This window comes from Panthera onca, chromosome A1 (assembly GCF_046562875.1).
Source record: "Panthera onca isolate mPanOnc1 chromosome A1, mPanOnc1 haplotype 2, whole genome shotgun sequence".
Lineage (NCBI taxonomy): Eukaryota > Metazoa > Chordata > Mammalia > Carnivora > Felidae > Panthera > Panthera onca.
Genome location: NC_138339.1, coordinates 25,575,380 through 25,603,076, shown reverse-complemented (window position 1 = coordinate 25,603,076; position 27,697 = coordinate 25,575,380). Strand labels below are relative to the sequence as shown.

The following is a 27,697-nucleotide window of genomic DNA, read 5'->3' as shown; positions in this document are numbered from 1 at the left end:
TTTTCCAGGAGTATGGGGGAGCGTTAGCTTGTGGCAGAAGTCACCTGGGGTTTCCTCCTGCAGGTATCTGCAGACCAGACTTCCATCCACAAAGGACCCACACCTTGGTGATGGAGTTGTAAGAGCATCAGTATGCAGATGCCACAACCTGAAATACCCTGAAGATTTCAGGCACGAGACAACAAAAACACACTAAAAATGTGAAGCCCGGATGATCAGTGAAGAAACAGCACCCAGTGACCTATTTTACTTTGCACTTATTAAAAGGCCAGGTTTCTTACTGCATTTAAATGGGAATAAAAACTGAGACTTTAAATAATATTATAAAGAAGCCCACTGGTAAGTAAAAGACCATTTGTGTGTGTGTGTGTGTGTGTTTTAATGTTTATTTATTTTGAGAGAGAGAGAAACGGGAGGGGCAGAGAGAGAGAGAAAGGGAGAAGAGAGTCCCAAGCAGGCTGCATGCCAAGAGCACGGAGTCCGACGTGGGGCTTGATCTCACGAACCACGAGATCATGACCTGAGCCAAAATCAAGAGTCAGATGCTTAACCCGCTTAACTGACTGAGCCACCCAGGTGTCCCAGTAAGAGACCATTTGTAAAAAAAGAGAAAAAAGGAGCCCGTTGTCATGATGATCCCTAATCTATAAGTTTCTTACTCCGACAACACTTGCATCTTCCATTCTGGACCACCACTTGCAAAAATAGAGATTATGAACCAGCTCCTGAGAACACTTACCCAGCCGGAATGTCGGCAGCTACAAAGATGATAAGATTTTATCAGGAAATAGAACTTTTAAAAATAGGCTCCCCCAAACCAATACACATGTATCATGACTTCCACTACGTACAAAATTCACCTTATCTGCAGCTGGAGCAAAAGGGGTCGTTCATGTACCACCAACCAGGTCCTGAAAACCCTATGGCCTTCGGAATAGATATGAAAATTTGCACAAAGCTATTAAAATGGGAATGCGTTATTATGAAAATACTGACAGTCTTTTAGTAGCTGTTCTTGTCAGGAACGAGAAAGGAGCAATTCCTCTGCTCATTGGCAGGCATGCTCGGGTCAGGGTTTAGAGTTAATGTTGGTCTGTTTTCACTCTCATCATTTATTTTAGAGTTTTATCCAATATGGATTTCCTCCTATGTTTCCTCGTGTTGTCTAAAGCTAGTCCCAATCACCAGGGGAAGTTCTTAAGTTTAAAAAATTGCTTTTTAATTTCCCTATATTGAAAAGCTGATGACTTAGGATCCAGACTTAAAGTCTGCTTCTTTCTTTAATTAGATGGTTACAATGTCCCCTAAGAAAAAATGCTATACATCTTCATATGTTTCAAGTGGGTTCTAGTCATCTAGTCTAGTCTAAGACCACATCCTTGAAAAAAAGTAGGTGATCTGCTTTTTACAGAGGAGACCCAGAGAAGCAAGACACAAAGTCACTGGTAAATACATGATGTGTCACTGGCAGGGCAAAAAGAACTGACGGGAAGATCAGTTCCTAGTCTCTAAGCCCGAGAAGGGAACCCTGGACTGGTTCCAGTTTTCACATGCCAACCAGGAGCCTGAAGGTTGATTACATGGGTGCCCTTCTGGGATTCACCTCCCTAGTTCCAGGACAGTGGACTTGCTCTGAGTTTAAGCTAAAAGGAGGGGTTCTGTTCTTTAAAAAAAAATTTAAGGAGTGAGGGAAAAAAGGAGGTTACAATTTTCTTGATCCATAACCAACTAGTCTTAGAGGTAAAGTTTGCCTATATTTGCTGCAGTGTTAGTTTGTGAGATGGCCAAAAATCGATGGTGAAACCAGTTATTCTGCCCGCCTCCTGTTCTCTCAACCAAGGGTGGATAATATATATTATATAATTTTGCTTTAAGGGGAATTGCTGTTACATTTACTCACAGAAGTAGCCATGCAGCCTGTACTAGACAAATACACAGGCCATTAGAGACATCTAACCATCCAAGGTTCTGGGGAAGAGGAGATTTGGGTCAAACCTCCCATGGTAGAATTGGAGCTCTGCTTTCTTCTCTCACTTTTACACCTAAGGCTCTCCCATGAGCAAAAGCAGAAGGGTAACAAACAAAAGCAGCATCAGAAGGACAGGGAGCTAGAGAATGTTCCAGAAATCCCTAACAGAGAAAGAAATCAACAAGCCAAAGGACACTCTGGGTACACACCCCACAGAATTGAAAGCAGGGACACAAATGGCTATACACACAACCACGTTTACAGCAGCAATTCCCAAAAGGTCGAGGCAACCCAAGTGCCCATTGACTAATTAATGGATTAAAAAAATGTGGTATATACATGAAATGGAATACTACTCAGCCCTAAAGAGGAGATTCTGATGCATGCTACGACAGGGATGAACCTCGAAGACATTATGCTAAGTGAAGAAAACGGGCACAAAAAGATAAATGTCCCCTGATTCCTCTTATGTCAGGTACCTAAGGGTAACCAGATTCACAGGGACAGAAAGTAAAATGGTGAATGCCAGGGGCTGGAGAGAGGGGAGAATACAGAGTTACTGTTTAACGGGTACAGAGTTTCAGTTTTGCAAGAGACGATGTTCTGGAGACAGATGGTGGTGGTGGTCACACAACAATGTGGTCACATCTAATGCCATAGAACTGCATACTTAAAAACAGCTAAAATGGTGGGCAACTAGGTGGCTCAGTCACTTGAGCGTCCAACTTTGGCTCAGGTCATGATCTCATGGTTCGTGAGTTCAAGCCCTGCATCAGGCTCTGTGCTGACAGCTCAGAGTCTGCTTTGGATCCTCTGTTCCCCCCTCTCTCTGCCCCTCCCCTGCACGGTCTCTCTCTCTCTCTCAAAAATAAAACATTAAAAAAAAAAAAAAGGAAAAAAAATAGCTAACATGGTAAATTCTATATATTACATACACTTTTTTAAAAAAAATTTTTTTTTTCAACGTTTTTTATTTATTTTTGGGACAGAGAGAGACAGAGCATGAACGGGGGAGGGGCAGAGAGAGAGGGAGACACAGAATCGGAAACAGGCTCCAGGCTCCGAGCCATCAGCCCAGAGCCTGACGCGGGGCTCGAACTCACAGACCGCGAGATCGTGACCTGGCTGAAGTCGGACGCTTAACCGACTGCACCACCCAGGCGCCCCATACATACACTTTTATAAAGCTAATGGAACCTGCATCTTCTCTGCAATTGCCCCTTGGCCAGTCGTATGACTATCATGCTTCATATTATTAAAGCCACAAAGTGAAAAGACTACCCCTTGCCAATTCATAAATGACTTGACAACAACAGGAAGCACTAAAATTGCCTCCTTTCTTTTCCCCATCCCCCAGAATGTTGTGAACTCCACCCATGTGCTCAGTTTGTTTCTATATTCTGTGACGGGAGAGGATAATGTCGGTACTGATGGGCAACACCCTCAGACTTGTTCAAGCACGGAGAGCCCTGGCCTGGAAATGTGAACAAACAGCTCCCTTCCAACCTGGCCACAAAGGCAGCTCTCGTGGAGGTCACACACCCCTCTCACCTCGCTCAACTCCAGCAGCACCCACTGATACCATCGTGTTTTTTTGGTCCCTACTTGTATACAGAACTGGTTTTTGTTTGTTTTTGCAACTGAATCTGAGACCAAAAGTCCGGTGGATGGAGCGGCTTTTGGCTCTCTGATCAGCCCTTCTCAGTCTCCATGCTCAACTTGCCTCCTCCCTGCCGGCAACCAGGTGAGACCAGAATGGGCATGAGCGTCTCTCCCCGCGCCTCCCTGGGTCACACCCCCACTGCCAAGCAACTACAACCAAGTGAGAGCCTCTAGCTCCTCAATCTCCATCTTCTTCCAGAGCTTCAGACCCAGACCTCTGCCTGCCTCCTGCCCTGCTCCACCTGCATGGCGGGTAGCATCTCACACTCAGCGTGCCCTGAAATAAAAACCATCATGCTCTCCCTCAAACCAGCCCATCCTCCTATATTCCCTCTTTTAATTAATGCCCACCCCTGGTCACCCAGCATTCGAGTCCCCACCCACCACCCTCTTTCCTTCGCACTTCGTGGTTGGTTGGGTCCCGTCTGCTCCACTTTGTACGTCTTTCGTTGTCCCCTCCCCTGTATTTTGTCATGTTTAGGGTCTTCATTCCGAACTCTTCTCTGTTCCTCAGTTGTCTACCCCTCCAATCTATCCTGCACACAGAGACATCCGCTGGCAAGTATGTAAGATCTGCTTGATAATTTCTCACCGCTCTAATAATTTCTCATCGCCCGAAGGATGAAGTCTTAATATCTTTACTCTTGATCTAGCCCCATTGCCTGCATCGTGAAACACGCTGGCTACTGCTCTTTTTCATCTATTTATGCTTTTCACATATACCAGTGCTTTTCAACAGGGCAAGAGTTTACGCCCTGTGGGAAGGAGGAGGGCTTGCTACTGACATCTAAAGGGTAGTGGTAGTGCTAAACATCTGACAATGCGCAAGACAGCCCTCTGCAACAAACAACAGAGGATATGGGTTCTTACGGCGTTGGATTACACTGTATTTATTACCACAGTGGCTTCCCACTCTGGGGCTGCAAGCATGCATGTTGTCAGGTGCAGAAAGTTACATGAATGAGACAAGCAGGTTAGGCAAGAGCAACAGGGGTGGTGAAAACTGGAGCAGCCATCTCCGTCCTAAAGAACTCAGAGTCAACATTCCAAAAACCCTGAGCTGAACCACTGCAGCTTCTACGAGGCTCGTGAGCAGAGGTGAGGACTGCTCACTTCCCTGGCACTTGCTCCATTGAAAGTGCTGGATCAACATTTACTAGAAAGTTCCCTTTTGTATTTCCTTCAGAGTGCTACCTTCCCCTAAATTCTAGCGAAGAAATGGGAAAACAGGACAAAGCTCTCTTCATGTCAGATCCTTAAAGCAGTTTCACTGTCCTTTTGAATGTTTTTTTCTCAAGGGTTCTTTCTTTGTACAATTCATTACCCTACTCCAGTTTTCCCACAAATACATTCAACAAAGTGCCAGTTTGAGAAGATGCCCTGTGGAAGAAGGGCTCCATGGTCCAATACGTTTGAGAAGTGTTGCAGACTAGCTCTCCCTTTAACTAGTGCATCCAGATCTTACTTTATCAAACAGCTCCCACACATTTTATAATATAGCTGATTAATAGCAAACAAGTGTGTTGAGGACTTTTCAAACACTCTCCAGCATTCTCCTTGGCCATTTGATTTGCCCTTCCATCTAGATGGGGCACTCTTTGGTTTAAACTTGCACATGGGTGCAGGAAAGTTCCAGCTGTCCCTAACTCCGTCCCCATCTCTGAGGCCAGGATGGGTCTCTTCCCGCTTTTCCCATCTTCATAACTTGCCTCCACATCTACAGGAATGTGGGCACATTGAAACTTCCCAGCTTTCTTCGGGAAGGAGCTGTCTTAGGAAAAGATGGAGGGAGGAAATGAGAGCTATGCTATGGTCAGTGGTTGCAATCGAATAGGAGGTACCCACTGGCATGCCCCAAGGACTTGGGATCTTGGACAATGACATGTGATTCTTAGGCCCAGCCTTACAGAATCAAGGCCCATTGATGAGGATTACGTCAGTCCATTCAAAAAGAAAAGTGTGTCTCTTCTGCACCCAGATGGAGGAAAGGACCAATCATTTTGGACAAGGAAAGTCTAACGTCAGAGGAGTAGAAAGTCTTTATGACACACACCACCAGAGACATGTTTGCCATACTCCTCCACAGAGAGGTGGACCAGCCCATGCCCTGACTTCAAGGCATTTGTACCTCCTCAGACCCTAGCCAAGGACAAACTGCTTAGATCAACCAGCCACTGGTCTTAGCCACAAGAGTGGTGCTTGGTCCCCACTTTCTATCCTGACTTGTCAGTCCAATCAATCCTTTGAATTGAGGCAGTTTCTTTCATAGAAATGGAGACATTTTTGCTTTTGGAAGCTAAATCCACCCCCATCATAACTTGAACTCACTCCTGGGAAACCTGCCCCAGACCTGAGGACCCCCACGGACCAAGCCATGAGTGTTGATAACTCACACTCAGCTGAGCACAGGGAACAAGCAGTTTCCTTAGCCAATGTTACCAGCCACCTTCAGCTCGACACCTCTCTGTAATGCCTCTCATGGCCTTGGGCTCTCTAAGACATCAATTTCTGTGAGCATCTCTGCAGACATTTCCCCAAAGATTTCCACAAGATTCACTACCCCTCAAGACCAGAATCAGACAAGTAATTAATAAGGGTCTCCTGTAAGCACCTGTGCAACGTGAATTTGCTGGGCAGGCAAGACCCTGTTCATTCGAAAAGATTCCCACCACTTGCCATGCAACACGTGCTGAATGAGAAGTGACAGATACAGGCAGTCAGGGCTCCAGGATTCCCACAGGGAAGTGTCATGATGGGTGGGGTAATCAAGAGTGACTTCCACAGGAAGTGGGTCTTACAGAAAGTCTTAAAGTCAGCTTCTTGGTCTTGGATTTTCCCACAGCTCCACACTTCTCCCAGATAAATAGAGAGTGGGCTACGTCTCATAGATGCGGCTTCTGGAGACAACTGCATTCCAGCCAGACCCACCCGACCTGACACACTGGCATGGTGAGCAGAACATGCCAAATGGCAGGCTTGTTAAACAGGCATTCTGGAAAGGACCGCTGCCAGCCAGGTTTGGGATCAGATTGCTGCCCATGCCACTAGGTGTGTATGAACCAGATAAGCATGACAGAGGCCACAGTCACAAGTCCGCTAGAATGCCACACAGGGGAAATAAAAACAGCAGGCAGGGTTTGGAATCTCCAGCCTTCTGTATTTTATTTTCACTGCACTGATATCGTCCAAGAGTGAAGGTGTTGCCATCCACTTGGCTTTCAGAAACTTAAGGTGACGCGGATGATTCGTTACTCCCTAACAATCCCACTGAGGCAAGGGCGCCCCAAACACACATAGACTGTAGAGTTACACAGAAGACTCAGGGCAGAGAGCAGGGTTCTGGGTAGTGTTCTCCTGCAGCAAGAGACTAAGCTTAATTTTGACTCCTGCAGAGGTGCTGAGTGGTCAAGGGAAGCCACTGATGCTACATCACTTGGGTCACCGGATCAGAGTGCACACTCCAAAAACCCTCCACACCGTGCGATCATGTGATCGGGCTGCAGGTGCACCTCAGAAGGTCTGGTGAAACGTGTTGGAACTGGACATTTTTTTTTTTTTAAAGCAGTTTCTATAACTAGCCAACTCCTCCCCCGCCCCCTGCCCTGTCTTCTTGGGCTCTTCTGTAAGCTTAATAGTGGTAACAGAGTTCCCTGTGGTGCTTTGGGTTTTAAAGGTTTATTGCACCCAGTCTGTAATTTTCAGATCTCAAAATAATTCCTGTTAAAAAAATACAGTCCCCTAAGCTTACCAAGTCTACATTATGATTAAAAATTATTAGAGTTTTAGGGCACCTGGGTGGCTCAGTCGGTTAAGCATCCAACTTTGGCTCAGGTCATGATCTCGCAGTTCGTGGGTTCGAGCCCCACGTCGGGCTCTGTGCTGACAGCTCAAAGCCCAGAGCCCGTTTCAGATTCTGTGTCTCTCTCTCTCTCTCTCTGCCCCTCCCCTGCTCAATCATGCTTTCTGTCTCTCTCTCTCAAAAAGAAATAAACATTAAAAATATTATTAGAGTCTTTCTTATTCAAGTAGGAAAGGGTGGGTGAGGCCCTTGGAGGAGGAAACCCATCAAAAGCCACATTAGACTCAATGACATGTTTGGACTCAAATGTACATTAAGGTATTTCTCATCTTTACCAGGAAGAATCTACTCTTGGAATCATGCATGGTTCCGTGGGGGTAGGAACTTGTCTTACAAAACCACAGTTTTCAGAAGCAACGGTGAGGAAGCTGGGTCATACATGGAAATTTCTTTCTCTGAGCCTCCAAACAATTAGTTATTTGTTTCCCGTCCCCCCTTTTTTTCCCACAAGAAGAATTTCTCTAAATAATTGGAGACTTCCCATGGGAATCAGGCGATGGTGACTTCCAGGTCTTAAACGTTATCTAAAACAGTTTAAAAACAAAAGCCCCAAGAATGTGCCTGCCTAACTTTGTAACAATGAAAACCCTGGCAGTAAGAACAGCAGCCAAAGCACAAAACTGCAAGTACCTCACGGGAGGGCGATGCCTTGGCTTGTACTCAACCAAGAATAGTGTGGTCCTCCCAGCACTGACCAATGAGAGCGTAATTTTTAAGACTCAGGGAAAAAAGGTTCACAAAAGGTCTTCACATTCTAATAAGTAGACTATCAGATTCCCAAAGCAAATAAACTGGGCTCAAGAACTTCAGAAATTACTTTAGCTGCAACTTTTCATGACATACACCTCAGATTTCAGAGAGCCAAAGGGGGGCTGGATGCTTCACAAAGCACTGCAGGCTGAGAGCACAGACTACGTCTCACGGTTTAAGGAACTTCCCCAAGTTGCCAACCAAACCAGGTCTGCCTGTTCCTTTCCTTCCTAAATCCTCTGTTCTCTCCTCTCCGGCACCGTTTTCTTAACATGTCCCATTTGTCACAGAGTCTCTTAGGAGGGACAGCACATTTTGTGCAAAGAGGGAGCTTCGGTTGGACCACGGAGGGTTAAGAACCTTCTCTGCTTACTCGCTCCGTGAAGAATAACAGACCTCAACACCTTGCCTTCCGCGTCTGAAAAAGTACAATGCATTTTCAGAGTCGTCGCTATAATAGAGAGATGGTGGTATCTGGGATCATCTCAGCGCCGACCACATAGCAGGCATTCAATGAACTATGGTTACAGTGACCACTGTATGAGACCCGCCCATTCTACCCCTAGTCCTTGGCATTTCAGTCTCCTCTTAGTTGTTCTGCTAACCGAATTACGCACGGCTTGTCCTGCTTCCAAACATTCCTGGCTTAACTGAAAGTGACAAAGGGGAAACTGGGAAGGGAAAGCAGAGGGCTCGGTGAAGGGCAGTGTGAAAAGATCCAGGAGTCGGTGCTGAGTGTTCCCCCAAAGGGGATGCCAGCTCCAATCAAGCCACCGCTTACTTGACAAGAGGAGCGAAGAGGGAACCACATGCTGCCCAGGGTTTTCCCTGAAAAGCCACACAAAACGCCCACGTGGAGCTGTCAAAAAGATCCAGGCTTCCACTCGGAAGGGCGTGGCACTTTGCTTCTCAGGAGCGAGAGCTTCATCTATCTTTTTTTTCCAGATTACTTCCTGTCAGGATAGGCGTGAGTCAGGTCCCTTTTTTTTTTCTTTTTACTTGATGAAAAAATGGAAGAGAAAAGAAGTGTAATGATTAAGGCTACTTTAAAAATTAAAGGAGAAGCCTGAACTAGATTAGCTATGCTACTTGAAAAGAAAGGTTACCTGAGAGCCCCTGGAACTCCCAGGAGAGCCACGGCTGTCTTTCCTTGTCCCTTCCATAGACTCTATAATATGTCTCGAGGGAGAACTCTGAAGTACCCAGAATGATGTCCGCAAATGATTTCCAGATGGTTCTTTCCCTGACTTAACTTCTCAATCCCAGGAACTCTGTGTGCTCACTGAAGCTGGTTCCCTGTTACCTGTAGGGGGTTGACATTTGCAACTGAATGTGCCAATAACCTTTTACTCAGCTTGTCACCTCTCCTTTCCCCAAGGTACTCCCTTCAGCCTCATGGGCACCTCCACTCTGAGCTCTTGGGAAACCTGGTCAGAATTTCTCTGTTCTTTCCATACATCCTCACGTGGAGGGGGACCGTATTTCTTATTTCCTTTCTAGCCCTCCTTGGCTATAGGTTTACAAAATTCTCCACGTGCCAGGTGTTAAATGCCATAAGCATCCCAATCCTGGATCGAACGCAAACTCATCTGACTGTGGCCACCAAACTGTTCAACTGGCTGACCCCACCTTCCTTGCCAGCTCCACCTGGTTTCCTCTGTCTTTCACAACAGGCCGCTGTGTCCCCACCCTCCCTCAAGTGGTAAAGACGGTCTTCATCAACCTTTGCTCCCAGCCACATGCTTCCCAAGTCTGCAAATACTGCTACTAAGTTTATAAACAGTTACACACGAGCTGTCCCTATCATGGTGACAATTAGCACCAGGACCTTCAGTAAATACTGACAGATTTTGATAGGAGGCTCACAGCTCTATCCCATTTCACCCTCAAGGAAACTGCCCCATCAATCCTGGAGCTCCCTCCCTTCCTTTGGCATCTGGACACCACGTTTTATCTCTGGCCAAACAAAATGCTCTTGCCCAGGGACAGCCGGGAAACCTGCTTCGGCACTTGCAACACCTCGCAGATTACAAGGCCTTCAAAGAGTTGGAAGCAATGAACACCCAGGGGTCCTTGAGAAAAACCACTGAACACATACAGGAGGCCACAGCTTTGCAAAAGTTAACACTCAGATCGGGGCAAGCCCAGTCTAAAAATAGGTGCACCTGAAGGAGGAAGCTGTCAGAAAGCATCAGAAAGCACAGGAATGCCACCACACCTACCTCACAGGGTTCGTTTGCTGGGCTGGGACAGCCGGTGCCCTGGGTTTGTAGACACACAAAAATGGCACAGGTGTACTCATTCACCTCTTGCTCCAAGGCAATCAGGAACCCAGTGGGAGGAGAAATCAGGCTCAAAGCTGGCTGAGGGCACACAAAGGTACTCTCCCATTCAATACAACCGCACTTGGAGTGGAGAAGCCAATACTCAGACACACCAATAGTCTCTGAATGACAGCAGGAAGATGTGTCCAAGCAGGGCACACATGGCTGCCAACATGGACACCAACGCCCTGTTCTAGAATGAACCATGGAGGAAGGCTTTTTGTAAACACCGTGTACTGCATCTAGAAAACGTCCAGGGGGAAAAAAAAATGAAAAAATTCCAGCACAACCCCCCTCAACTGTTGTTTGCCTACCCAGGATTCAGCCTTCAGATTTTATGAGCATTTGCAAACAACAGGAGAAATATGAGCCCCACCCCCCCCCAACAACAGCCCCCACACATGGATGTTGAGATGACTACAGCCCTTGCCAGATCAGCATCCAATAAATTCTTCTTAAAAGCAAGAGGCTCTCAATAAAGGGTTTTTGAACAAAGCACTGGTCTGAAGGTTCCCTGTAAAAAGGAAATTTTCCCCATTGACAGAGTGAAAACAGGACTGTGCTCAGAGAGGGGCCAAGAGCTCATTAACCTGTCTGCCTACTCCTGGTCCTTTGCTCTATTTTTCCAAAACCTGTCTGAGACTAATATTTGTTTCTAAGCAGGCTAAATGTTGAAACAAAAAACATTTTTTGACCCATTAACATATACTTATGCAAGAGCACATTGACAAGAGAGACACACTCACACATGCAGATCAGAGCTCCCTTTCTCTTACACATCCTTCAGCCTTTGGTCTTTGAAACTCTCTGCCCTGTACACACATCAAAAGGCATGCTCATGAGTCTTCAGAGTGTTTGCAGGCAAACCCAGAAATAACCTTCTCTTCGGAGAGAGCAGGGCTAGTTTGGAGAGTTCACCCACCTCTTGGTAGAAACATCCAGATACAAGGCTCTGATAAGGATGGTCCTCTAAGTGCCCAGAGGATGAGTAGCAATGCATCTAGGAGGCGTGCTGCCTCTGAGGGACCACCACCCAGCACAGAAGGTCTGTGGCTAGTTAACTGGGTAGTCTGAATGAAATCTGGAGGAGGCCACAGGGCCCCTAGAGAGGATCAACTGTCGTGGGCACAGGCTCATCAATTCCTTTGCCAGGGCTTGAGAGGATAATCTAAGAAAATCTGGATGTTACAAATAAATGGTAATTTTCCTCACTAGAGCACAGGCAATGGGAGAGTAGGGGACATCTCTTCCCAATGTTCCCTTGCATCACTGCACAGTTCTGGAAACATCTAACACAACTGTTCTGAGAAAGTAAAGGTGTCTGGTGAAGCTGCCGTAGAGCTTTCAAAACAAACAGGAATTCATGTCTCAAACTTTGCATCTCTCCCCGTGACAACTGGGCACGTTTTCACCATTTAAGCCTTCCTCCACGTCCTACATTTTGCTCAACTCAACCTCTGTATATGCTAATCCCCGCCAGCCTTGCTCTAAATATTTTATGCTGTCCCCACCTCCCTTACAAGCACATGTCAGAATTACTGAGGCTGCGAGGCTGGGTTCAGGTTTGCTTCATCACCAGCTTTCCATGTCAGCTCTGCACCGGGAGTGGTACCTACACAAGGCGGCCTCGATTTGAACTGAGCTTTCCAGCTGGAATGAAACCACCTTTGTCCCGCAATCATTGCTTCAGTTTCTTCACCTAAGAGCACAAGATTAGCAATGGCGCCAGATTTCCTTGGGTTACTCTCATATTTACATCTGTCCTCCAAAAAATTTTCCCAGTTGTGCCCTGAGACATGCACCACCCACTTACAAAATGTGCCTTTTCAAAATGAGATCCTTGTGTTTTATTCCTAAAATCTTTAGTACGAATCACTGGGAAGGATGGTGGAGATTTTTGCCATCCGTGACTTCAATTTACAAAACTCCCAAATTTTTAATGTTTTGGAAACTGCATGTGCCACTTGAACTGAGAATTTTCCTAGCTGTTCAATTCTGGGATCACGTGGCCTTGGAGAACTCATCGAGGCCCTCTGTGGTTGCGTTGGTGCCGCTAAAAAGTTAGAGATACTGACATTTGTGTCACTGAGAGGCAGGGAGTATGAGTGATATCTGGCTCCAGCTCTCAGCAGTAGAGAGAATGCTGGGGGTGGGGACGGGGGGGGGGGGGGGGGGAAGGACAACGACCCAATTAAAATGCAAATGATTCCTCTGCCTGTTGCTGCTAAATGAACTCTGAAGTAAATTAATACATAGACCATGAGCCCCTGGCCACATCAAGATTTCAAGATGACCAGAAAAATGCAAACTAACCTAAGACCCTTCCTGATGACTTTATCTCTGATGTGTAAGCTCTAAACCCTAGTCACGGTGAATCAGGTGCTGAAGCAAGGTTTGGTTTGTTTTCCCCAGTCACCTTGAGTTCCTTCAACTTCAACCTGTGTACTCATTTGATAATGGAAACTACCCATGTAATTTCCAGCAAAGAAAGACAAAACCCACGCTGGCAGCACAGAGTGGGGAGGATGGCCTCACACAGTGTGACTGTGGTTTCTTTAAAGGACAAGACGGTTAAAAAACTGTGTGCCAGACACTGTGTCCAGAGTTTGAGCATGTAATTCTTGTAATAACTTTTAGAACCTTTTTTTTAATGTTTCATTTTATTTTTGAGGGAGGGAGGGAGAGAGAGAGATGCAGAGAGACAGAGAGAGAGAGAGAGACGTGGGGGGAGGTGGGGGTGGGGGTGAGGGACACAAAATACGAAGCAGGCTCCAAGCTGTCAGCACAGAGCCAAAGGAGGGGCTCGAACTCACAGACCAAGAGATCATGACCTGAGCTGAAGTTGGTGGCTCAACCGACCAAGCCACCCAGGAGCCTTCCCCCTGCCTGCCCCTTTTTAAAAATGACTCTTAAGAGTCTCAATGTTTGTTATCTTATCCAGTTTTACAGACCACCAGTCAGAAATACCAATTATGTTTGCCTGACATAGCCCCACTGATAAGAGGGCCATCAGCTAATTCTTGGGTTTTGTGTTCCTTTCACTTCTATACACTATTCTTCCAATCAACATATTACTCTCAAGTCTATTATTTTCAGACCTTGGGCCTCCACTGGCTACTTTTTTCAAAAGCAATTGGAAACCTGAAGACTGAAAAGGTATATACAGTGTATTTCTTATAAAGAAGAAAGATGCTAACCCTTTCATCACTTGTTACTTTTGTTATCTTTGTGCTCAGCACATGGGACCCAGCTGATGAAAGTCCTGATTTAAGAGAGGCACTTTGTGGGAATGAAAGTTTCTGCTCCATGCACCCCGCTGCGTGGGCTTCAACCAGTATGCTGGAGTCTAGAGGAAAGGCTTCTGCTATCAAAATGTAACTTGGGAAAATGCCATCACGCTGGACGGACCCTCAGGTTAGCCCAACGCTCAGCTGTACCACCTCGAGCCAGAGCAGCAGAGCAGGGCAGATGGGGCCCGGCACTCAGAGGAGCATGCGCGTGTCCCTCTGGATCCACGAGGCACCAGGTACTGAGGATGAGCACTACTCATCTGATCTTGGCATGCTGCAGCCCAGGCTGGGGCTGGGACCAGGGTGACGTGTCACAGAAGATGTATCTTGGCTTGTCAACCCCCATTTAGTGGAAAATCGGATCACCCTCATTTCTCCTATTCCCTTGCAGCCAGAGTGCAGGCCCAGGAAGCTACTTTCCACCAAGCAGACCTGGATGCACAAGTGGGCGGCGTTCCCCCACCGAGACCGCAGCCTCGTGGAGGTTAAGCGCTCCTGCAGAGGCACATGATTCTGGCGCCCTCTCCCTAATGTCCTGGGCCGGGGCGCTGTGGCTTTTCCTGCTGGAACAGTCCCGCCGTGCGGATTGGCTCTTGTCCTGGCTCTGCAACATCCGAGCCTGATGCTGGTCCCTCCCAGAAGTTCTACGAGCCACCTGCTAACTAACATCCTTTACTGCATCCCTTTCTGCTTAAACTAGCGACAGGAATTTCTGTTGTTTGCAGCCAAAAGCCCTGCTGGGCTCAGCAAGGCAGAAAGCAGAGGGATGACAGGGAGCAGGGAGGGCAGCGGAAGCCAGCTGGCGGGAGCAGGGCAGTGCCACATGCGCTAAGTCAGGGCTTTTCCATCCAGTGCCGTGTGCCCAGTGAAGCCACACGGCATCATCCGCAGAGCACAGGCTTCAGTGCTGGCTGGACGCGAGCTACAGTCTCAACATGACTGCCTAATCTCTGTATTTGCTGGACAAGTTTCTCATATTCTCGGAGCCTGAGTTCACTCATCTACAAAATGGGAACAATGCTGTTTACTTAATAGGGTTGTGGGGAGAGTAAAACTAGGTAATGTATGTAAACAGCCCAATATATAGGGTCTAGGGACCAGGAGTTATACCAGAAATAATACAGCTACCCGCTGCCCACCGCCCCCCCACCCGCCGCCAGCCTTCACTAACTGATTTGGCTTACATGTTAATATAGAGAAATACATCTATTGTGTCAAAATCTAAGATTATATTTTTCCCTAAAATTATCCTCAAAAAAGACAAAGAGGTCTTATATTTGAGTCTATAACAGTTATATTGTGAATCTCCCTTTCAATTAATTTGGGTGGCAAATTATATTTGGAGAAGACACAATGGTCTCAGGTCAACTGATGACATTTTAGATGTTTAGAGAGGTAAGAACTGGTTTAAAATAAAGGGGGAGAATAAATTCAACAATTAATTTAACAACTATTCCGGGGGGAAATGACCTCACAACTTAGGTACTGGATTTCTTTGTAGCCAAGTAGCATGGTGGTTAAAAGCATGAACTGTGGGCGCCATGGCTGGGTTTGAATCCTGGCTCTGCCTTTCATGAGCTATGTGACTCTGAGCAAGTTTCTTGACCTCTCTAGACCTTGACTCCCACAGTAGTATGAGATAATAAAGGTATCTTTCTCATAGGTTGTTTTGAGGAGTAAGTGAGCATAATACATGTAAACACCTATGACTGTTTTTGGCACACAGTAAATGCACGTAAATACAAGGTGTTCTCAGTTATAGGATGAAGGGGTAGGAGAACTGTGCCAAGGTTACACGAATGGACTCTTGCGGTCTTGGAAAAAAGGTCCAGTGACAGCACTGTATGTGGATATAAAAATTGCTGTCTCTTAAATAGTAAAGATGGAAATGAAGGTGACTGATACACTCTGAAAAATGGACTTCTTGGACTTAAAATGGGGCTCTGAGTCTGAACAAATTTGCTTTATAAAGTATATGAGTGTGAGAAAGAATATTTGAAATTAATATATCATTTACATTTTAAATGGGATTTTAAATATGTGTGAATTAAATTGATAAAACAGACAGTACAGACACGACTACTTCAGGTACACTGACACATTATTGGTATGCTGAATATTATATGATTAGTGTACTAAATATACTATTTCATGTATATTTATGTTGGCCAAAAGCCTTTTTGTAGATCTTCTTATGTGTGGGGCTTATATTCCATGATATATGGTAAAAGAAAATGTTCTTACTCCTTCACGAGCATAGAAAATTCAAACTGATATCAAGAAACATCTTAAACCATATGTCCCTGCTCTCTTAAATTAGTGCTCTTATAACCCCATTCCTGTTTTTTTTTTTTTTTAGATTTCAAACAAAAACAAGCAGCATCAAAGCAAAATAAAATAAAATGGAGGGAAATGTAAAATATCTTCATGTGTCTTAAATATACATAACATCCAAAATGGATAAAGATGTTCCCCAACTGTATTTATCAGATGCCTTCATTATGCCTTCATTTCCTTGGGGGTGGGGATAAAAAAATCCAATGAACATAATAAGATTTTCTGCATTCATAAAGCGTGGAACATGATACACAGAAAAGATTATATTTCACGGGGTCTTATCTCTGCTTCACTGGAAATGGAGAGATGAATTTAGCCAGATACTCCATAGCATGTAGTTTTAGTGGTTCTTTTGAAGGAGATACACAATAACCTTGAAAGGCTTGTCAAACATTTATGATGTTTATGACGTATGAAGGAGAATCCAAAGGGTTACAAATGAGGCCACTTAAAGTGCTAAGAGGGGATCATAACTCAACCGCCAACAAAGACAACTATCTATTCTCACAAAATAGCCCCTTTATGTTGACCTTGTTTGTCCTCAGTTCTGTTTGAATGTGATTACAAACTCTTGCTAACCAAGCATTCTACCCAGAATTGGTTTCTACAGTTCTCAAAAATTTAGACAGAATTAAATACAGTTCTTATTGGGTATCAGACTATCCAAATGTGGAAAAATAAATCCAAACCTTCTGTTCAAGACATTGTAAACAGCCTCTTAATAGATTTCCCAAATCATTGCTAAAACCAAACTAATTAAGACATCAGTAAGATGAGGCACATTTCACTTGTGTGGAATCTCAGTTAAAATTATCTCGATTTCCTACTTAGCAACACACACACACACACACACACACACACACACACACACACACATTCTCTCTCTCTCTCTCTCTCTCTCTTAAGAACCAGGAAGAATCATTAAAGTTAGTCCAATAATTGGAAAGAAAGAAAAAAAAAGATGGACATAAAAGAATGGAGTGATGTATAACTGTACTGAGGAAAGATATTTGGTAACAATAGTCAAACCTTTCCTACATTTCCAAAACCCGGTAACAAAGGTTACTTCTTCTTCTCTTTTTTTTTTTTTTTTAATGTTCATTCGTTTTTTGAGACAGAGTGTGCCAGTTGGGAGGAGCAGAGAGAGTTAGGGTCAGAGGATCCGAAGCAGCCTCCACTCTGACAGCAGCAAGTTCGATGTGGGGCTCAAACTCACTACTCATGAGATCATGACCTGAGCGGAAGCAGATCAAGTGGATCAACTGACTGAGCCACCCAGGCCCCCCAACAACAAAGGTTTACTTCTAGCAGATGGGCCATTTCCTCCAGGCTCTGACTGGGGAGTTCCAAGCCTTTCAAGTCATCTAAAATGTTGAGAACTGATGCTGCCAAATTCAGCATCATCAGAAGGCACACAGTATTTGAATAACGCTGCTGTTACTCTGGGAAGCTCTCAACAGGGAGGTGAACTCCCTCTCAAGATGACACATTTCTGGGGCGCCTGGGTGGTTCAGTCGGTTAACTGTCCAACTTCGGCTCAGGTCATGATCTCACTGTTCGTGAGTCTGAGCTCCGCATACGGTTCTGTGCTTACAACTCAGAGCCTGGAGCCTGCTTCAGATTCTGTGTCTCCTTCTCTCTGCCCACGCACGCTCTCTCTCTCAAACAAACAAACAAAAAGATGACACATTTATGACCAAGAAGAATATGCAGAAAACCAGAATGGGGTAATATTTAATGGTGTTTAGGCGTCTGCTGGGTTGGAAAATGCAAACATCTTTCAGTGAGACTCAACTCAACTCAACCCAAAAGTAGGAAAAGACAGGCCAAAACACAGATGAAGATTCCACTACCCAGCTTGGTTAGGAGAGGAAGAAAAGCAGCCCCAGCATCCTTGGGGTTTGGGTGCAGAACGCCTGCAAGGTAGGAGGAAGGTTTGCTCTGCATTCCTTCATCCATTAGTAAAAAAAAGGGGAGGGGTGCCTGGGTGGCTCAGTTGGTTAGGCATCCAACTTCGGCTCAGGTCATGATCTCATGGCTTGTGAGTTCTGTGAGTTCGAGCCCTGCGTTGGGGTCTCTGCTGTCAACGCAGAGCCCGCTTCAGATCCTCTGTCCCCCTCTCTCTGCCCCTCCCCTTGCTAATTCTCTGTGTCTTTCTCTAAAGTAAAAAAAAGAAAAAAAAAAGGGGGGGGAGGAGCACTCATTGGACCTACTCCCTTTGGTAAAGGCAGACTCACTAGTATAATTTTATAGGCTAATTTAAAAGACAAGGAGCAACATTTAGCATGTGCTGCTTCTTTTCTTGCCTCAGCTTTATTCAGTGTAATTGTGCCCAGAATTCTTTATCTGTACTTTCTAATAACATTCATCACCTACAGCTTGAGTTATACTCTCTAGGCTCAAATTCCTGCATCTTAGCTCATAGGTGACGCTAACAGCAGCATTCATTGTTTTCTCCAGGAAATATACTGGCGTGTTTACAAACACTGGTTCAGTTAAAAGGCGCTGGGAAGAAAAAATCTATTACATTTTCTGATGTCAGCCATGACCAGCCTTGCCCATAGTAACCACTCAATAAATGTTTAAATGAAGGACTGGAAACTAAATAAACTTTTCCTGGATTTTTAACAGTTGTGGCTGTTTTCATTACATTAACCCTGACCAGTCTGTAATTTGTAGAAAGATGTAGCATGGTCCTATTAATAATTAAGCTTATAAGAAATGGCATAACTCAGTGCTGAATAAATATCGCATGATGAAGATTTATCGGTTATTATTTTGCTGATTTGTTTTATTTGTATTTTGCCTCACTAAAACAGACACACTTAAACACTGCTTTAAAATATTCAAGGGGCACCTGGGTGGCTCAGTAGGTTAAGCATTTGACTCTTTTGGTTTAGGTCATGATCTCGTGGTTTGTGGGACTGAGCCCCATGTCTGGCTTTGTGCTGACAACATGCAGCCTGTTTGGGATCCTCTCTCTGTCTTTTTCCACCCCTCTCCAGCTTGTGTGCATGCACTTCCTCGTTCTCAAAATAAACTTTAAAAAAAAAAATATTCAAAACTGGGGGCACCTTTCTGGCTCAGCTGGTAGAGCACACTACTCTTGATATCTCAGGATTGAGAGTTCAAGCCTCACATTGGGTGTGGAGCCTACTTCAAAAAAATAACAAAATATTTCAAAATGTATATTTTTCACTAATTAGAATGACATTACCTCTCCCAGTTATCTTCTTTTCATCCTTAACTTACCTAACACTTTCTGATTTTGACTTGTGAGTGGTAAGAGTTTGTCTGCATTTTCTGAATACAGTCCCCTTCTCGGTTAATTTGTAAATATTTTCTCCCATCCTTTTCAGCAAATGGGGCCGGAACAACTGGAAATTCACAGGAAAAAGGAACGAAGCCAGACCCCCCCCTCCTCACACCACATAAATTAACACAAAGTGGATCACAGACCTAAATATAAGAGCTAAAACTATACATTAAAAACAAATCTAACAACTCAATAATAAGCAGGCAACCCAACTGAAAAATTGGCTTAAGATTTCAATAGACATCCCCTCAGCGATCCACAAAGAGACAACAGGCACACAAAAAGATGCTCCACATCATTAGTCATCAGGGAAATGCAAATAAAAACCACAACGTTCACAATGTGAATCATTCAGAGCATAACTTCACACCCACTACAATGGCTATATTCAAAAAGGCAGATAATAACAAGTGTTGGCGAGGATGTGGAGAAACTGGAGCCATCATGCATTGCTGGTAGGAATGTAAAATAGTAAAGCCACTTTGGAAAAGTTTAGCAGTTATTAAAAAATATTAAAAATGGAATTATATGACCCAGCAATTCTATTCTGAAGTATATACCCCAAGAAAACTTATGTCCACACATAAACTTGCTGAGGAATGTTCATAGCACCATTATTCACGTTGGGCAAAGGTGGAAACAACCCAAACATCCATCAGTTGATACACTGGACTCTTATTTGGTGATAAAAAGAAATGAAGTACTGACATACCTACAACATGGATGAGTCTTGAAAACATTATACGAAGTAAAAGGAGCCAGTCACAAAAGACCACGTATTGTTTGATTCCGTTTACGTGAAACGTCCAGAATAAGAAATTTATAGAGACAGAAACTAGATATGCGGTTGCCAGGAGCGAGGAGATTGGGGGGAAATGAGGAGTGACTGCTAATTAATCCAGGGTTTCTTTTTGGGTTAAAAAGAATGTTCTAAAATTAGATAGCGATAATGTTTACACAACTCTGAATATACTAAAAACCATTTAATCGTACATTTTAAATAGGTGAATTGTATGTACGTTTAAGGAAAAAACAAAAAACAAAAAACCCACCTCCTAGGAGGACGGATGAGGGCATGTGGATTCTCTAACACTATCTGCCCCTCAACGAAGGCACTGAAGATTGACTGAGGGGAAGTACTAACTTCTCAAATTTTAAACAGACAAAATCAAGGGGAACTAAAGCTATCTAGGTTACTTAAAGTCACTTATTCTTACAATAGTTAACCCAAATGCATATTTGAAATGCTTGGCAAGTACAAAGTTCTTAGGAAGACCACCTCTAGCCTCTAACTCCCCATCCCCTTTTCCGAACTGGCAACGTATCAGTGCTTGGGCAAAACAAGAAAAATTATCCAACTATTTTTTAATACGGATAGTAAGCATCTGTCCAAGAAGATTCATGAAGACAGAAAATTCTTCATAGAAATTTAAGAAGTAAAATAGAAAATTAGAAAATTAAGAAGTAAAATAATCTAAGCATTCTTGCTGGGTTTCCCTTCCCCTCACCCTGCATTCCACATAAATCTTGGGGCCCAGCAAAAAAAAAATAAATAAATAAATGGGAACATTTAGGTGCCTTCTAAGAAGTTAAGGGTCGACACTAGAAAAGGCTTTATATAGATAAAGAAACACAAATTCAGGGAAACAAAACTAGCTGTTCCTCAAGATCCTAATTAAGAGAGAGAGAGAGCTTCAGAACGCCCAGAAGCTGAGATAGTCTTCCACTTTCTGTCTCTCAAGAAATAAATAGCATTTTACACATGGAATCACCTAATTACGGTCTCCAGTTTCATTTTGTTTTGGCAGGGCCTTGCTTCCTCAGGCCAAGGCAGACAGACGCTCAACAGCAGGAACAAATGGAGAGTGATAAAGGCACGCCAGACCCTGCGGGAGCCTACGTCCATCCCCTCTATCCTGCCTGTCTTTCTCAAAAAAGCAGACCCCCCGTTGGGCAGCCTGGAGCTGACCTCCCTTCTAGGCCCTTCTGCTTATCACCTTCAGGTGAGGGAGGAAGCCTGACTTCCATCAGTAGTAACAGGTGAGCCCTTTACAATTCTATGTGTAGACAGCTTTCTCTATGGGAAGAGTAACAGTCAGCAAATCCATAAACCAGTTCAGTAAAGGACCGCATGTGTTCGTGAGTATTTCCTGTCTCAAGCAGTCCCAGAACCATGGCGGGGGGGGGGGGGGGGGGGTACTCTGGTGCTATCCGTGCCTCCCCGAAATCAGAGCGGAGAGGAACCTCCAGAGGAAGCAAAGATGAGGACCCACAACCACCCATCCCATTCACTCACACTCCGCCGTTCTCCAACTCCTGGCCACCCTCATTTACCTACATTATTTGCTGCGGTCTGCGTGTCATGTCATCGGCTTTATGTGCGTTCTTATCTTGGAAGCCCAGCGACAAATCTGAGTGGGAAGCATCGTTATTATCCTGCTGGTGTATGCTGCTCGCTTTGAACATTGCTCCCCTCTTACCTGGGGAAGGATGTCCCCACACATAGTGTGTAGACACTGAGTCTTGCTGAGCCAGCTCCCTCCCTGGCTCCAAGGGAATCGCTAACCAGCTCACCGAGGATGGCTTTTGGGGGCAGTCCTAGGGAGAGACAGAGTCTCTCTTTTAGTAGAAAGGCAGCAGACTTCTCACATTTTCCTGGTAGAGCAGCTTCCTGCTGACCATCCAGTGTCAGGATGCGGATCTCCTCTCTCCTGTACTGACTAGATCAGCTGGAGCTACCCTGTCACACTGCATGTGCTGATGTACGTCCGCAGGTAAGAGGGCAGCACAGTTCAAAGTGAGCAACATACCCCAGCAGAACAAATCCCTGAGGGCTGTCGAGCCCAGAGCTTATAGATACACGGGATGGAAAACGGACACCCAGCTAGGAAGGAAACGGGGCAAGAGTAGCTCTGGGAAAGCCCTTCTGTGTCAAAGCAGTGAATCCCCTGCCTGCACTTGCAGCTCTGACAGGAGCATCCTGGAGTGTCCATGTTGTATCCACTCCGTCAGCTGTCCTTCATCCCTGGCACCTGGCTAGAGGAGGCATTTTTGTCGCTGCTCTCTCCTAGAGCTTCCCTGCACAGGGCTCACTGTCCTCTACACTTTACACCTGTATGTCCACACTTTTATGTCAGCCATTATATGCAATTACCTGATAAATGATAGAAGCAGCCAAGTCTATAAAGGCGAGCCTGGTCTAACGGAAAACCAACGGGCTTTGAAGTTAGCCAGCTCCGAGTCCTAGTGTACTCTACACGTTTGGGGGTGTGATTTTAGTTCTTTGTTAAGTAAAATGCCTATAATACAGTTCACTCCAGGGAGGAAACAAAAGACTAAGAGTCATCACCCTTTAAGGGCAAAGACGAAAGGTACACACAACAACAATCACTCAAAATGATTCCTAGTATCATGTGAGTGTTTGTGACGTGTCTCTTCTGTACTTAACAAGATTGTGATTTATTGGTAGTTGGAGACTTTACTCATGCTGCTTCTTTATCTGCCTTAACCCCAGAGAAAGAAAATATCTTCATACCAGTAAAAAGCACTCGATAATGCTGGGGGAAGGTAAAGAGTCTTGAGGTCAGTCATAATTGGGATCTCAAGTGCAACTTCAGCCAATGTTTCTTCTGAACGTATGCTACTCCTGACTTAGACCTGAACATCAGGCAACACAGAGGACCAACAACAGAGATGCGTGCAGCACTCAAAGGTCCAAGGGGGCAAAGTGATCGCAGTGAGTGGCTGGGGGAGTATTAATTGCAGAGAAGATAAAGAAAAGCCCAAACGGCCCAGATTCTCCAAAGGCAAGAACACAGTGTTCATGTTGTGCTAAGGGTTACCGAAGCTTCCTTTCCCAGAAATATCTCCTGCATCAGCCTGACATGGTCCCGGGGCCCTAAATGCTACGGTGTAAGTTAATCCATTGGTTTAGGTATTATTTCAGAAAGTCTTCTAAAATAGAAGTATGTTTCTGCAGGAGGAAAAATATTTTAACCTTGCATTTTTCACACAGAGGTAATGTATAGACCAATTTTAAACAAAATAAAATCTTATCAGACCCCTACCATATATCCATGGACCTCATTTTGAGTAATATTAACTTAAGAGTATAAAATCTGATTTTATTGCTATATCTTTCAGTTAGAAATTATTGCTGAAAAAAGAGGACTTTGTTCTTAGGAACTGGCAAAATACTTTTAAAAAGATTATTGTAATGAAAAGTTTAAAATATTTTATGCATCTAAAGATTTAGAAACCCTTGTTTAACCTATTTAATGGCTTGTATTAAATTAATGCCTAGCTCCTAGCACACGGCTTGGCTCATAGCAGGTGTTCAATAAATTTGTTTAGAGTGAATGCATTCTATAATGATTAGAGGCAGAGGTTAGGTCAAGTTCACAGCATCAAACACTGCTGGGGTGGACAAGTCCAGGCCAGCACCCAACTGTACTGCTGGGCGTGGGATTTAAGAAAGAATCACCAGAGACCATCAAATAGGAGTCTGGTGAGCAATGAAGTCACCTAGGACTTACCCATGGGCTAACACTGTCCATGTGTACCACCAGGAAACTAGCTGATGAGGACTCACAGACCTTACTTGCCCCATGGATGCCACTCTGTGCACACATACACTTAGTGTAGTATAGTTTTTTGTTTTTCTTTTTTTTACTTTTCTGTCACAGTACCTGGGAGGTGTCAAGAGAGGGTCAGAGGCAAGCCTGGTCCCATGGAAAAGGGGCAGGTTTTAGTCACCCAATTCTGGATCTTACCATTTACTGGGTCAGTGTCCTTGGGCATGTTCCTTTTTCCTTTTTTTCTTAAAATTTTTTTTTTTTAAATTTTTTTTTTTTTTTCCAACGTTTTTTATTTATTTTTGGGACAGAGAGAGACAGAGCATGAACGGGGGAGGGGCAGAGAGAGAGAGGGAGACACAGAATCGGAAACAGGCTCCAGGCTCCGAGCCATCAGCCCAGCGCCTGACGCGGGGCTCAGAGCCTGACGCGGGGCTCAAACTCACGGACCGTGAGATCGTGACCTGGCTGAAGTCGGACGCTTAACCGACTGCGCCACCCAGGCGCCCCTAAAATTTTTTTTTTAATGTTTATTTATTTTAGAGAGAGAGCGAGCATGAGTGGGGAGGGGCAGGGAGAGAGGGAGACACAGAATCTGAAGCAGGCTCCAGGCTCTGAGCTGTCAGCACAGAGCCCAATGCGGGACTCAAACCCATGAACTGTAAGATCATGACCTGACCTTAAGTTGGGCACTTAATCAATGGAGCCACCCAGGTGCCCCACGTTTCTTAAATTCCAACTTAGAGTTTCCTTATTAGTAAAATGGAACTAACAGCTGTGTCACAGGATGTTGGAAGGCGTAAACCTAAGAATGTATGTAAAAGCCCCCAAAACATCCTTGGTGGTTAATAGTAAAGCTAGTAACCTAACAGTGACAGGAGGACAGAGCCTGTTATCCAGGGTCATGAAGAAAGGAAAAATTCAGTATGTGAATGCCTAAGGCCAGGCATAAACACTGCAGTCTTTGGGCAGGGGTGGGAACAGAATGGAGGTGAGGAAAGGAAGAGGGAGAGCTCCTTCTCCAGGAAGGTATGTTTACTCTGTGGCTGAGTGAAAACAAAGAGGAGGCAGATTTACCACAGGTTTGTGTCAGGTTCAAACTGGTTATCCTGGCATCATTATGAATGCCGCCTTTCGCTCACAGAAGTGTACTTGCATGTCTGACAAATCCTACAACCACCCTGTTAAGAGACAGTAGATGAATGTTGGCTGTTGGTTTTTTTTTTTTTTTAAGCTTATTTATTTTGAGAGAGCGAGCGAGCACGAGCAGGGTAGGGGCAGAGAGAGAGAGGCAGAGAGAGAATCCCAAGCAGGCTCCATGCTGTCAGCAGGGAGCCCAACGTGGGGCCTGAACTCACGAACTGTGAGATCATGACCTGAGCTGAAATCAAGAGCTGGTCACTAAACCAACTGAGCCACTCATAAAAACCACCCCGGCTGTTGGTTTTTATGGAGTTAGTTTGTTCATTTTTTAAGTCATTTCCCCATTATCTGCTGCAGTTACTGCAGGTAGATAGGCAGGTAGGTTGGTGGTTGGGTAGATAAATAGACTGACTGAGAAGCAGGTAATCCAGAAATTAGTGTGTTAAGAATTAGAAAGCATGCTGGGTAATTTTGATTTGTTACAGCAGATTTCCCTTCTAATTATCTAGTCAATCCTTTGATGACAGTAAAGGGACTTTGCTTTCTCTGAACCCCCTGGCACAATGTAGATGCTGGATGAGGCCAGTAATGGCTAGAAGTGTTGGGGGCAGTGGAGAAAGCCACACTGATATTAAATCCACACCAGGACTACTGAAAACCAATGATGCTGGCAAGCATTCGCTGTTCCAACCCAGATGTCACTGCTCCGTGGCTCAGAATTCTGCCCATGAAACCACTCTCTCTCTAAGCTGCCCGTAAGAAATGGAAAATCCCCCAGCTTTTCTTATAGTCCTCAAGGATGGAGGAGTGGTAGGAACCAGAGAAGGTGAGGATGGCACTGGCACCAATTAACAGACTTGGTGTTTAAGGTTCTGGTTTATGCAGCAGCAAGGGGCGTGTTAATACAGTTGCCAGAAGCACTGATAAAATCAGGATTATCCAAGTGTATGCCATTTGTCTTGGGGTCTGGCCTTTTTACAGCACATTAAGGATAGGAAACTAGAACCATAAGTCTCCTCGGGTCCTTTCCCACTTGTAATTGTCACAGACAGAGCCACATAAAGGGGGCCAGAGGGGAGGGGAGGACTTCACCTGTCTGGCCCATTTCCTCTGGTTCCAGAGAAACTCCTCCTTGGATTTAAGGGCCCAGCGGGCTTCCTCAAATCCCGCTGCTTATTACGCCTGTTTGATTTTAAAGGAGAAGATTAAATACACAGCCCACAGCCAAGATTCCAGATGTTCAGCAAGCCTTCCTTTTGTGGTTAGGGTCCCCTGCTAAGTCATACTTCTAATTAACATCTGGGCTCTGAGGGGCTGTTAGAGATGGGAGTCAAGGCAGAGGGGCCCTGGCCCTAGTTCCAGCTCTGCTGTTTTACTGGTCAACGAACCCATCCTTTGGCTTCTCTGGGTCCTGGTTTCTTCATTTTCCCTATTGGGAATAGGCTACCTACCAAAAACCTCCACCCCTCTCAAGCAGCCTATGAATGTCAAAGGGGATTAACTCAGGAGTTCTTACAGAAAAAGCATAAAAGCCCCCTGGAACTGCACTACCCAATGATACCCACTCATCACATGTGGCTATTTAAACTTATGTTAGTTAAAATTAAAAATTCAATTCTTCAGTCACACATTCCAAGGGTTCAATAGCCACACGTGGCTAGTGGCTATCATACTGGCCGCCAAAGATAGAGAACACTGCCATCATCGAGAAAATTCTATTGGACACCACTGCTCTATAGCCTCTTTTGGATTTCTCAAAAAAACAAAAAACCCCAAAAAACAAAACAACAATAAAACACAAAAACAAAACAAAACAAAAAACAGAAAAGAACATCCCAGCCCTGTCAAATACTCAGGAAGGCAATGGTCCACATGTATTTTAACGCCTACAAAGAGACAAGCCCTTTGTGTTGACGCAGTAGGGCCACAACTAGGCTTTCTCCCAAAGAAAGCAGCAGAGTTTTTGTTCCCAACACATAAAACAGGCACAGGCCAATGGGGGACAGTTGTCCCACAGCTCCCCCGCCTGTTATACTCAGATCACTCCTTCAGACCTAATCAATTATTTACACAGTCCTACTTTCAAGAAAGTGCATTTTCAAACATTCTCTCAATAGAAGTGTTAGGTTTGTGCAAATCCAGGGACCAGGGAGACCCAGTCACTTTCACTGCTTCCCACCTGACAGGACTGTCCTTACAGCGCCCTCAATTGGCCAACTCCAGCTATTTAACAACACCAATGGACACAATCCTCCCCAGGGCTAAGTGTTAAAAGCATTCCTAAAGAAAATGGCCTGAAACAGAAGCTCCTCCCCTCCGATCTGTTTTTCACTGGCCAAGGATTTATTGGCTCTTGCAGTAAATTAATCAATTGCCAAGGGAAAGTAATACCATGGCTCCAATGTAAATACTTGTTGGTAACAATCCTTCAGTGTGACACTTCAGATTTCAAGTGGCTGGGTGGCCTTCCAAA

General features: G+C 44.8%; 1 protein-coding gene across 7 annotated transcripts in view; it reads right to left on the bottom strand.

Moving 5' to 3' along the window:
• Positions 1–27,697, bottom strand: part of PDZD2 (PDZ domain containing 2) — a 361,998-nt gene that overhangs the window by 137,164 nt on the left and 197,137 nt on the right. The window lies entirely within an intron of this gene.